Source organism: Cryptotermes secundus, unplaced genomic scaffold, assembly GCF_002891405.2.
Source record: "Cryptotermes secundus unplaced genomic scaffold, Csec_1.0 scaffold584, whole genome shotgun sequence".
Taxonomy (NCBI): Eukaryota; Metazoa; Arthropoda; class Insecta; order Blattodea; family Kalotermitidae; genus Cryptotermes; species Cryptotermes secundus.
In genome coordinates, this window is record NW_019735468.1 from 1,025,956 (window position 1) to 1,038,770 (window position 12,815).

The 12,815-nt window shown below is 43.4% G+C and overlaps 1 protein-coding gene across 1 annotated transcript in view; it reads left to right on the top strand.

The window, feature by feature from the left end:
* Positions 1 to 2,008: 2,008 nt before the first annotated feature.
* The window catches only part of LOC111869358 (endoglucanase E-4), a 59,904-nt gene continuing 49,097 nt past the window's right edge, over positions 2,009 to 12,815 (top strand). Inside the window, exon 1 of the mRNA XM_023860828.2 lies at positions 2,009 to 2,304. The gene's annotated coding sequence lies outside the window, so the exon portion shown is untranslated. The remainder of the gene's footprint in view (positions 2,305 to 12,815) is intronic.

Below are 12,815 nucleotides of genomic sequence, written 5' to 3' on the forward strand. Positions count from 1 at the left end.
CGCGCCAGCTGCCCTTTACCCCCAGGAATATTCCTGATACTCATTTCTGTTAGAGGCTGAGTCGACCCCAGGGCCATAGTGCGGCTGGAAGGATTAGGTAAATAGACAAAAATCCATCTCATCGGGATTCGATCCGCAACCTTCCGGCTTGTAGCATAGTGCCTCAACCACCTACGCTACGGCGTGCCCTCACTATATCTTGTAACCTGTGTAACAAAGTTGCTGTGACGCAATAAATGAACAGTTTTGTTTTTCCTTTCAAAATCGCGCATACTTAATCATTAAGTAAGATATGACAGAACTCCCATGTTAGGGGGGTCCCTTGTTACCACGGCATGGCGCGTCCTGAGGTTGCGGATGGAGGAGACGGCCTCCAGGTTTGGAGGGCAGCTGAGAATATATTGAATAAGCAGTCACGGACAGCCGACACGGGGTGGTCCTCCAGCTTGGGGGTTGGGAGTGAGGCTAACAAGTCCTCACCGTAAAAACATAATCATGTTTCGAAAATGAAAACAAAGCCTCGGACCTGGACGGATCCTCTGGATACACGACCTAAGCTAAAGAAAATGGACATGAGATTCGGTACGTGGAACGTCAGAAGTAGGTGGGTTGACAATATTAAAATGGATCTTAGAGAGATAGAATGGGATGGTATTGATGGGACTGGTCTGGCTCAGGACAGGGACCAGTGGAGGGCTCTTGTGAACACGGTAATGAACTTCCATAGAATATGGGGAAATTCTAGAGTAGCTGCAAAATTGGCGGTTCCTCAAGAAGGGCTCAAATCCACGAGTAAGTAAGTAATTACAAAGGCCGCGCCATAGCTCAAGCGGTTAGTCGCTGGGTTCCCACCGCGGCGGCCCGGGTTCGATCCCGGGTCTGGTCAAGTGGGATTTGTGGTGGACAAAGTGGCTCTGGGGCAGGTTTTCTCCGAGTACTTGGGTTTCCCCTGCCAATCTTCATTTGAGCAATTGCTCCACAATCACCCTCACCTATCATCTGGGGCCGGTACATTAGGTCAGAAGTGGCCGCAGTACAAGGGGCTTAGTCCCACCCCACTAGCATTAAAAGAATGTATTGACAAAACTCACTGCCACGCCTTGCTCTAAAGTAGCTGTTCTGGTGCATATATATCTCTCTCTTTTTTTTTTCCAATAACTAAGTCACTAATGACAATGAATCCATGCAGTCTTTTTTTCACCCTTTCTAAAGTAATTTTTCCAATCGTTGAGATTCGATCTCAGTTCATTCAATGAACCAATATGTGACAAAAGTCTTTTTTCATGAACGTCTTCTTATATAACCTATTTCTATGAACATGATTCTTCATTTTCGCGTATCTTCTCTTTTCTTTTAAGAACTAGGCAATAAGCTGTATACATGGAATAAATGTAATTTGTCATTGCAGACCAACCAACATCTTACCACTGACCACTGTACTAGAACCGAGCTGAACAGGGAAACTGACGGTGTTTTCCTCCAAACCAACGAAGTCAGGGCGCAGATGGCAGAGTTTCCGAAATTCGCAGCCATAAACTTCCGTAACTGATAACGCAGATTAACAGGCACCGCTTAAGATATCAGTCATGAACAGCTCAGGCATGAAGCAAGCAACTCTTTGTCGGACCTACTCCATGTATTCCTTGTACTTGTGACATGTTTTATGAGGAAAAACGTATCAACAAAACGAAACAAACATAAGTCGTAAAGGAATAAAGAGGCAATTTTTCCTTGTTTATGTTTTCATAACCAGCGTCAATTTAACCACGTTTCACGTGAATCGATTAAAGTATGTTCAATTGTTAAGAACAAAACAGGGCTTTGTATTGGTGTGGGGTGCAAATTGTAGAGTGGGGGAAGCATAGTAAATCATTATACTGGCTGAGGAAAGAAAGTTCGGTATAATTGAAAGTTGGTATGGCGGTAGTAGGGATAAGATCTGGTTGGTGGTGGGGATATGAGATGCTGCTGAGTATAGCTGTAGCCTGGATCGATGTAGTGTCAGTAAGCGAGTGAGCCTTTGTAATGAAAGAAGGTGCTTCTATGACTTGCTGTTAGTCGTTCTGTTGTGATGAAACTCTTACACGGTATTGGACGGTAACTTTTACCTTCTTGTGACATTTGAAAGCACTAGCTGTTCATAACAAACTACTGCACCGATTTACTTTGTAGCATTTATTGATGTAAGTTAGTCACAGAGTCGAGCGGGAGGCCCGTATGAAATATGTGTGATTAAGAATCTGACAAACAGTTAAGTGAGGTGTAACTGCCGGCCAGAGCCAACGTTAAGTTTAAACTTGAAAGGTAAGTGTTACCGACAGCCGGTATGATTATAATCTTCTGTAGTTCATCATCTGAATGAAATCGCATGATAACCAAGTATTGCAGTGAAGAAAGCAGTCTTCTGGGATTTGGCACCGTGTATGTGTGGTGTTAACCGACGTTTCGGAGGAACGTATCGCCTCCATCTTCAGGGTAGAAGAAAAAATATAAGAAATCTGCAAGCGAAGAGACCGTGAGAACCGCCGTGAAAGCCTAAAATCTTACAAGTATTGCAGTGACTATATGAACCAGGTGTGTAAGGTAGCAGGGTTGGGTGAGAACGGAGAATTTATGGTAGGGTATTTGCCTGGGCGCTAAGAGGTGTTTCTCTGAATACGAAGTTTTATCAAATCCTGCCTTGCTTCTGGTGTGTTGTGGGTACTCATTTCGTCAGTAGAACAATGGGCTTAACCTCACAACGTGTGTTGACTGGCAGAAAATCAGGAGCGGGAGACAATTGAAATACGAATATACGTAATGTACCCATGCTTTATTGTTTTCTATCTCAGGCTAATATATTAATTTTCTTAATACAAATCGAAATTCGAATTGTTAACCAGGAGGTATATATTGATATGAATTGCAAATTTTATGCTTCTAAATATACAGTAATTGTCTCGAGGGCTTGAATAATGTCCCACCCACCCTTCCACGTTCCGTCGATGACTTAACCCCGCACTCACTGAGCTTCCTTCCCACTTACTGCAGAAAAACCGACAGACCCAGAACTTTTTTCCCTTCATTACTTTTTTTTTTAATTCGCCTAGTGGGGGGTGGAGTCCAACTGGGTCCACTTGGCACCGCGGCCACTGATTGGCATGTTGTAGCCTCCCCCGGCTGATTATGATGATGGAGAATTTGGTGGAATAAAGATTGGCAGGGGAAACCGAAGTACTCGGAGAAAACCCGCCCCAGCTCCACTTTGTCCACCACAAATCCCACTTGACCAGACCCGGGTTTGAACCCTGGCCGCGGCGGTGGGAAGCCAGCGACTAACCGCTTGAGATATGGCGCGGCCGTCCCTCATTACTTACTTTAGTCTGATATGAAATATATAAAACCCCTTCAGTCAAATAAAAACTGCTTCCGAATTGGTTAGACACACACACACACACACACACACACGGTGGATACGCGAACCACTTGTATTCCAATCACTGCGGACCTCCAGTTGTTAATTCTAAATAGCAAATATGACCTCCAAGGCCACATCCGTACACCAGATGTATTTCGTACACCTGCAGAGTATTTGCACCTGCTTACAATAGCAGTAAGTTTAGGGTTCCTTAATCCAAATAACAGCCATTTAGAATTTCGGAAGGCATCGTTAAGTTTATCCTGCACCAGATGTTTTCTAACAAGGCCTTCCTCCGTGCTGATCCCTCTGTCACAACAGCTCAGACCCTTTCTGAACCTGCTACGTGCCTGAAGAATGTTAAGCGTTTTTAGGGGTAACTGAACAGGTGTTTGCCTAGCATTTAGAAAATTAATTAAAATATAAATTAAACTATGTGTTGCATACGGATTGAACTGGCATATAATATATAAATAAGGATACGGATATTCATATTATTGAAATGTTTCAAATTAAAACTGCCCTTAATTCGATTAATATTTTATGTGGTGTTTGAGATTCTCAAAGCGGTGATTATGAAAAGTTCTGGGATCCCAGGATCCGGTGAAAGTCAGCTGACATTTCGGAGGAACAATCGCCTCCATCTTCACAGTCGATAAATAAGCCAACCAAGAAACGAGCACGAAGCTGGTTCCTCGGATACGTGTAATTTGCTCTTTTGTTGCGCCTCTCGTCATCTGCCGACAGTACTTTGTTTCTGCACTCACTGCGGAATGCGAAGGCCCCAGTAGCGCGTGGCCAGTGACGTATTACTGTCCCGGCAGCCGCCGCGTAGCTGTGGAACATTTTAGTGACGACAGTCAGCACCAGTGATCAATCAAGGGACTTCTGAATTCGACGCCAACATATTTTCAGCATAGCTAGCTAACAACATATTGGCCATGTCCGGAGTTCTGTAAACAAGACTAATGCATTTTATCATATGCCTCTTAAAAGGCGAATCCTAATTTGAATTATGTGAACAATTATATATATATTCTATATAAATTTCCTCTGACGTTGCAAATTTTCATGTTACTGCTCTTAAATAATTAACCACGACGTCATCAAGGCGTATGGAGGAGTGGTTGTATAGATTCGCGTATTTCTAACCTCGGAACTAGTTGGAAGTGAATGATTAACTTCACGCCCTGACCGCTTTGCCGTCGGGGAAAGCTCCCTCGTTATCCCTTTGATAGGAGGCTTTGTGAGCCCCAGAACCGGTCTAGACTACGTAGAGAAGAGAAAAATGTCACCCCTACTGGGACTCGAACTCCAGTCCGTAGCCAGTCGCTATACTTACTACACTGTCCCGGCTCCTTCATTTAACGCAATAAATACAATTTTTTTTAGCAAATTTTGCATTTCCGGATTAATACATTCCTAAGACGACTGAAAGAAAGTAACACTATAAATACTCGTGAAATATTAGAACTTTAAATACTCGTACTTCTAAATCAGAAGTTCTCATGAAATTTCTCATGAAATTTAAGAACAGAATGAAATACTGGCGAGGTCAGTTTAAAGAACCTAAGTGTAGTTATCTGGTTCTGTTTTTCAGTCTTAACCGAATGCTCTGTTGTTATTCTGGTCCTGTTTTCAGTTTTACCGAATGCTCTGTTGTTATTCTGGTCCTGTTTTCAGTCTTACCGAATGCTCCGTTGTTGTTCTGGTTCTGTTTTCAGTCCTAACCGAATGCTCCGTTGTTCTGGTTCTGTTTTTAGTCTAACCGACTGCACCGTTGTTGTTAAGCTATTGTTGTGTAACTGGTACTGTAGCAGTACATGCCTGCAAATGCGAACTGTATGAAGTATCCATGTTATCTCGAAGTACCTGATACGGTTGGACCAAAAACAGGTCAGAGAAGCTCAACACAGGTTTCAGCGTGAACAATATCGTATTAACAATTTCGGGTGTCTGCATTTTTGTTTCCTCGGTATAATACCAGTTGTTTATTTCCTTGTGCTGTGTAATGGACTTCAGTGCCCACATCTGCATACAGCATACTCGCAAATTTTTTAAGCGAATCCTGGCTGAGGATTATTCTATAGTGAAAATACCATGCCCAACCGCCAACCTGGAGGACCAGGGTATCCCTCTTCGTCTGGCTCCTATTCCTTGACCTGTCCGGCATGGGTGATCCTACCAGTACCTGCGCTACCGCCGGCATAGCTCCCAAACCCCACCACGACGATAAGATGGAGACAGCATCGGTGGGGAACGATACATAATACAGTGAGAAAATGTTTCGTTTTAAATTTTGTGTTTACACAGAATATGAAAGTAACAACCTAGATGCAGGAAAACCGACAACATATGCTATACCGCCATGCCTCCTATGATTCATTAGAACAAAGGTATCTTAATAAGATTTGAGGTTTTCACGGCGGCGACTATGAAGAAAACAGTTTTCGGGGATTTGGCGCCGTGTAGACTAATTAGTCTGTTAGCACCTACTCACGCCGGTTCCTCGCTCGCGGATTTTCTTCTTTCTGCCCTGAATATGGAGGCGATACATTCCTCCGAAACGTCGGTTAACACAATATCTACACGGCGCCACGTTCCAGAAGACTGCTTTCTTCAAAGGTATCTTCATTTATATATTTTTTTGCACTTGTATGGAGAACGCCCCACGCCACAATCCTTCCTGTGTCTTGATAACGACGCGATCTGGTGGTAAAATTTTTTCCAACACACAGCTGAAGGTGAGAAGAACGTGCGTCATGGGTCAGTCCAGTTTAAACTTCAGTTATCAGTGTTCAACGATTGTGTGTGCACAGTCACTATGACCGGATTTCACAAGGATAATTGATTTTACGCGTACTGCAGATGGGCATGTTTTATGCGGGAAATAATTCTGACACCGTCATGGGGGTTTCACAGGAACACGGCGGGAAAGCACAGTGTGTAAGACCTTAGGGTAATCTGTTGGACATTCAGTCTGCTAGCAAGACATCCTAAATTTCAGATTATAGTGCCCTTGCTTATGCTACCATGCAGTATAGTGGGCGGTTACAGACGTTTCGGAGGAACATGCTGCCTTTGTCTTTAAGACTTGAAGTTCGTACTGTGAAGAATGAGTTTCGTTATGTGTACAGACATATTACAAAGAAGATGATCAATCAAACCCATGGGAGGGATGATGAACCTGGATCCAGTCTGGGGCACTATAACTGTGATCAGGAAAGAACTCCTCTCAGGGTCCCTATGTGTTAAAACGTAATGAGTTTCCATAAATTAATTTTATTCCTGCTCATTTTGACAGAAATTTTTGAAAGTGGAACCAGAACCTGTAATTGGTTAAATCTCTTGGCGAAACTAGGCCTTCACCAATTGCCGATCAGTTTACAGCTGCTGAAGCCGGGTATCGAACACTGACTGTTCAGACCATTGCCGTTCACCTCACTGAATTAATTTGGCTGGCGTGTCCGTCTGTAACTCGATATTTGTGAATATAAGGCTCGTCTGCAACAAGCTGGTGTTTTTATGCGGCACGCTCAATTATATGCAGTGGCAGACAGTTGACAGTAATGAGGATGAATTATGTATGTAGGACCTCGCCAAGCATTTCCTGCTGCCGGTGGTATCCAACAGGTGGTGAAACAGGGCTGTCCAACCTGTCCAATGAATGAGATTCCTTCTTCGTTTCAGCTGCTGAAAGCCAGTAGCAATATATTCCGGTTCAAATCACAGCCATATGTCGAGCGGTAGATTTGAAATGGTTCTGACAATGGTGTATAATACTCAGAATCACTGGGTTTTTGGACTTTGTCCATCGTCCGGTATTATAGAAACTAGAAAATACAACGTTCCAGAAACTGGATCATTTTCCGTCCTCAGGCGAGGGAGGGAGGACACCTATTCTGATGGGTCCCCTAGAAAGAGCTTACTAGTAACTGATCACAAGAAGAAAAATTGGCATATGCCCTTGTTATCAGATTTTCTTTAAATATGTGTTTGTCTTCATTTTCTGCTGTACAAATGCCTATACAAGTATCGTACGTGAAATGAATTCTCACCCCTGTTTTGAATGGACTAACGGATGAGCGTGAAAAGACATCAGACATGTAAATTCGTAGTCATTCATTGCGCCTATCTGTTGCGTCGCTTTCATGCACGGAATTCATACCGGGAGTTACATGGGCGATTTAATTCATGCTTGAAGAGACAAAATTTAGCATATTTAATTGCACCGTAGCAAAATATTTTCCGGTTACATCATTCAAAGAAATGCCCATTAATATGCAGTGTGAACTATGACGGGGAATTAACATGTATGGAGTATTCAAATAAGATTCATTCAACGAGTAATATGGCTTCCATAACACAGTTTCCTTTCTGGGGTTTGAAATTATACGGGGTAGTTCTCAGGAACTCCTTAGCCCCTTTATTCATAAACAGTAACATGTCTCATTACGTCACTGGACAGTAGTGTTCGAGGTCGCGAATATTAAATTTCAAGGAGTCGTTCTAAGCAGATACATAGCCGCATTATTCAGAAGGCGTGACAGGTCTGTTACATCACTGGGCTGCGGTGCTGGAGGTGAAAATCCCGTCATTTTCTGCCCAAGCTTCCGTCGCTGTATTATTACGGATTTACATAAGACATCCGGGTGACTTCCAAGTTCATGAGTGTAAAACGTGGGCGCTATAAAATATTTTCCAGAGGGTGTGTTCTCATATTCCCTGGAAATGACGTCACACTCAGCAAGTAGTAGGCCGATAATTGTAGTGTCAACATGCTGCTGATTCATGTAGAAAACTGAGAACCTTGCCGGGTATACAAGACCGCGGCACACTGCAACTCTTCCTTGTACCTCGCGCTCGTCTTCAAACACGGAGAAGCGGATAAAGATAAATACATTTTGTGTTAAATATTACCTTAGCCCTCCGGCTGGAGCAGAACTTTGAGCGAACGAAGTGTGAGCAAGGCAAATATTGCAGTTTTTATGGATTTACATTCCATACGAATAGAAATTTCAGTTGGCGCTTCTACAGGCAAAGTGACGATATGTAGGCGGTTTGTAGGTTCGGTTCCGCTGGCGACGAACTGTCGTCATTGAAACAGATTTATTTATTTGGTGAGCGATGAATCGGGACGGATGTGAATGAACGTGGTCGTGGTCTATTCTAAGACATTGGCGTTATCTCGACGTCTGTATGGAACACTACGGAACCCGGTACCTGGATTCGAACTGTGTACCTCATTAAACTTATCGATTAATCCCGCTCAGGAAGTAGGCTCCTCATAACGCTCTGCTCTTGTATTCGAGAGGAGCGTGGTTTGCATCTCAGTCGTATTATCGGCTGTCCTGGGCTATTTTCGTAGTTCTCATCACTTTGTCCAGGTAAATGCCGAAACTGCTTTTTGAAATAGACCACAACCTTAGATATGCTCCATTCACAATCATTTGATGCTATATAACCAGAGTAGAATTACTGGGTTTTTGAACTTTTTCCAGCGTCCGGAATTCTAGGTAACCGAGAACACGACGTTTCGGAAACTGGATCTGTTTCCGTCTTCAGGTGAGAAAGGAAGACACCTACTCAGTTTGGCCACTTAGAAAGAGCTAATCTCAATCACTGGTCCAGTGATCCAGGGGCCAAACTGAGTAGGTGTCTCCCTTTCTTACCTGAAGACGGAAACAGATCCAGTTTCCGAAACGTTGTGTCCTCTATTACCTAGAGTGGCCTCTGTTATTTAGAATTCCTGACAATGGAAAAAGTCCAAAAACCCAGTAATTCTGTGGTGTCATCCCCCATCGTCAGAACCATTTAGAATCTACTTATAACCGGAGGAGTTGTAACCGTACAGTAAAATAACTTAAGAACCAGTCCATGTGTTCACGACATACTGATCCTTGAGGTTTATTATATGACGTTAAATAAGCTAGAAAGAACAAATTCTTTCAAAGTAAAACACAACTAGAAAATATATGAATTCTTATTTGATTTTAGGGCGCTAGATATTCCAGATTTTAAGTACGTATTTTACAAATAATTTCAGATCGTTAACAAGACCATCAGTGCGAACAGATATACGCCTAGTTGTAACTTGTGTGTTCACGTAATTGAGCACTGAAAGAAATTCGCAAAAGAGGAGCGTTCCTCAAGGCGTTGAAGTTTGTGGTAACGTGACGTTAAGGCATTCAGGACAGAGCTGCAGAGTTCTCATAGCAACCCTCCTCACAGAAAATGTAATGTCTATAATGTAACGCCAGGTGGGTGCTCAAGACGGCGAAATCATAGCTAGAAAACAGTAGGTGGGACATTGAGATCACAGGAGTTTCTGCTGTTGCAGCTTAATATCCTAAATATGTGGGGTTGCTTTGTGCAGAAATGGCATAAATCGCTTTCATGTCTAATCTATATGAGCATAATTATTATACACTGAATCATAATCATCGTATGTCGCGTTTCGTTTATAGACCCTTGTATTCAAAATACAGTTCATTGTAACGTTGATGGTAATTCTATGTACTTTGAAAAACCTGGAAGTGATAAAATGTTTTCGCTACATTAGTGGTTGTAACCTCTTCGTGGACTGTTTTTCAATATATGCAATTGAAACTCTCACTTTTCAAGTAACAGAAAACAAAGATTCGACTCCCTAATGTTTACCGACCCCCAACTCACTACAAATTCACGAGATATTGTCTCAACGTTTCGGCCTACTTCCGTCGTCTTCTAAGTCTCTAAGGCAGTTTTTCTGAATTGCTGGACCGAGGCCCGGTACCGGGGCCTGGTCCTTCAGAAAAAATAATTTCCCGGGCCGCGGTCTGACAAAGGTTGAGAACTACTGCTCTAAGTGCCACATTGCACGAGGATGGGGTGGCGCTGTCGTGCCTTGCTTATGATGTCCTGTGGTGGTGGAAGACTTGAAATGCTCTGACAACCCATCATATACGTCCCATGACTTGCCGGAAAGGTTTAAGTTGTCTCATAAGTATGTAGTGAAAGAGGGTGTACCTCTGATTGATGAAAGAAGTTATGAAAATATTTACTATGTCTTGGCGAGTTTAAGGTGACTAGATGGGCCAATGATCCCGTGTGGATGCGGTTTACAATACCTCCACCGTAGCCCTGCGGCTCGTAGAAGACGACGAAAAGAGAACCCGGTGTCCGGGAGTATATCTAGATCACCCTGTCACCGGGGGACATAAATACAGGGACCTGCCCTCCAGGTTGGGGCTTGCACACAAGGCTGACGACCTTACTCTGTAAAAAAGTTTTTGCGACATCCAAAGAAGTTAGAACCGGATGAAATCTGGCGGAATCTTCTGAGGAAGGCTATGGCTCAAACCGGCCGTTTTTACAGTGACGTTGATGAGCCAGTGATTTTTAAACTTTGAAGGCCTACACAGGATCTAGGATAACACATTTAAAACGTATGAATTTTTTTTTAGTAGGTGATAATTTATGTTATGGTCTTGTAGGTTATAACAGTGTGTGATCTCGGGGATCGTTCCCAGCGTTTCGGAGGAACGTGTGGCCCCCATATTCAGGATATAAGAGGAAAAAACTTCTGCCTAAGAGACAGCGCGATGCAATAACTCAGAAGATATCAATCCAAATATTTAAAGTGGACTGTGACAACGTTTGCTGAGCTCTGGCCAGTCTTCCATTAATGCTCCAGGTCCACTCGATTGGATAGACCTGCATTTAGCGTCAGTCAGGCAAGGAGAGAATGGCGGAGCGAATGTTGGAGAGAATGGCGGAGCGAATTTCGGAGACAATGGCGGAGCGAATGGCGAAGAGAATGGCGGAGAGAATGTCGGAGAGAATGGCGGAGCGAATGTCGGTGAGAATGCCGGAGCGAATGTCTGAAAGAACGACGGAGAGAATGGCGGAGCGAATGGCGAAGAGAATGTCGGAGCGAATGTCGGAAAGAATGACGGAGAGAATGGCGGAGCGAATGGCGAAGAGAATGGCGAAGAGAATGTCGGAGCGAAGTATTAATCACGACAGGGTTTCGTATGATGACAATCATGAGCGCTACAGCCTCCGAGCTATTGCACGAAATATTAGCGTGTTTTTTAATTCTTGCCCCCCCCACATAGCTACTCACGCATTTTAAATGCTGGTCTGGGCTAACAACTTAAAAATCAAATCTTCCCAACACTTTTTCTCTTGGTAAGTTTCTTTTTTTAAAGTATCGGAAAGAAGGGGGGGGGTAAGAGAACAGAATCGGCGTCTTTACTTCTTATGTTTGACGAACACAGAGCGCTACATATTCCTTCTGTTCGCTAAGTATTGTCACTGCGGTCAAACCAAGAAGGCATCTAACCCGAATGAGAACAATACATTAACGCAGCATATTGAGTGAAAACCCTCTTGAGAAGTTTCCTTCACCACTTCACAAAACAATATTGAAAAGGTGCAATCCGTACAGGAGTACAGAGATATCCGATATGATTTTTTCAGTAATGTTTCCTCCCTTATGAAGGCATACTTCTAATATGCTGATCTTTATGAACAGCGAGTTGGAGCGTGCGGACAGAAGGACAAGCTGATAAGCAGATATGATTTCCCCTATATTCGTTCAATTTATGCACGAAATCATCACTCACTCACTCATAGAGCTGAGCCCTTCTTGAAAAGCTGCCAATTGTGCAGCTACTCAGGAACGTCCCAGCATTTTATCGAACCCGAATGTTCATTACCGTGTTCACAAGAGCCCTTCACCGGTCCCTATCCTGAGTGAGATCAATACATTTCATACCATCCGATGCTATTTCTCTTAAGATCCATTTTAATATAGTCCACCCACGTACGTCTTGGTTTTTTCCAGTGGTTCCTCCCTTCTGGCTTTCCCACCAATATTCTATTTGTATTCCTCTTCTCCCTCATTCGTGCTACTTGCCCTGCCCATCTCATCCTCCTTGACGTGATCACTCTAATTATACTTGGAGAAGCGTACAAGTTATGAAGCTCCTCATTATGCAGTTTTCTCCAACCTCCTGTCACTTCATCCCTCTTCGGTCCAAATATTCTCCTCAGCACCCTGTTCTCAAACACCCAGTCTGTGTTCCTCCGTTAATGTCAGAGACCACATTTCACACCCATACAGAACCACAGGCAAAGTTATAGTTTTATGTAATCCGTGTTAGGTGGGTCCATTTTCACCACGTCATGGCGCGTCCTCAGGTTGCGGATGGAGTAGACGCCGTCCCGGTATGGAGGGAATCGGCAAATATATTGAATAAGCAGTCGCGGACAGCCGACAAGGGGAGGTCCTCCAGCTTGGGGGGTTGGGCGTGGGGCTAACAACGCCTCATCATAAAAAATAAGTTTGTTACAAAAATATTCAAAAAGCCTCGGACCTGGGCGGATTCTGTGGATAAACGACCTAGCATACACAAATTCATAATGAGGATAA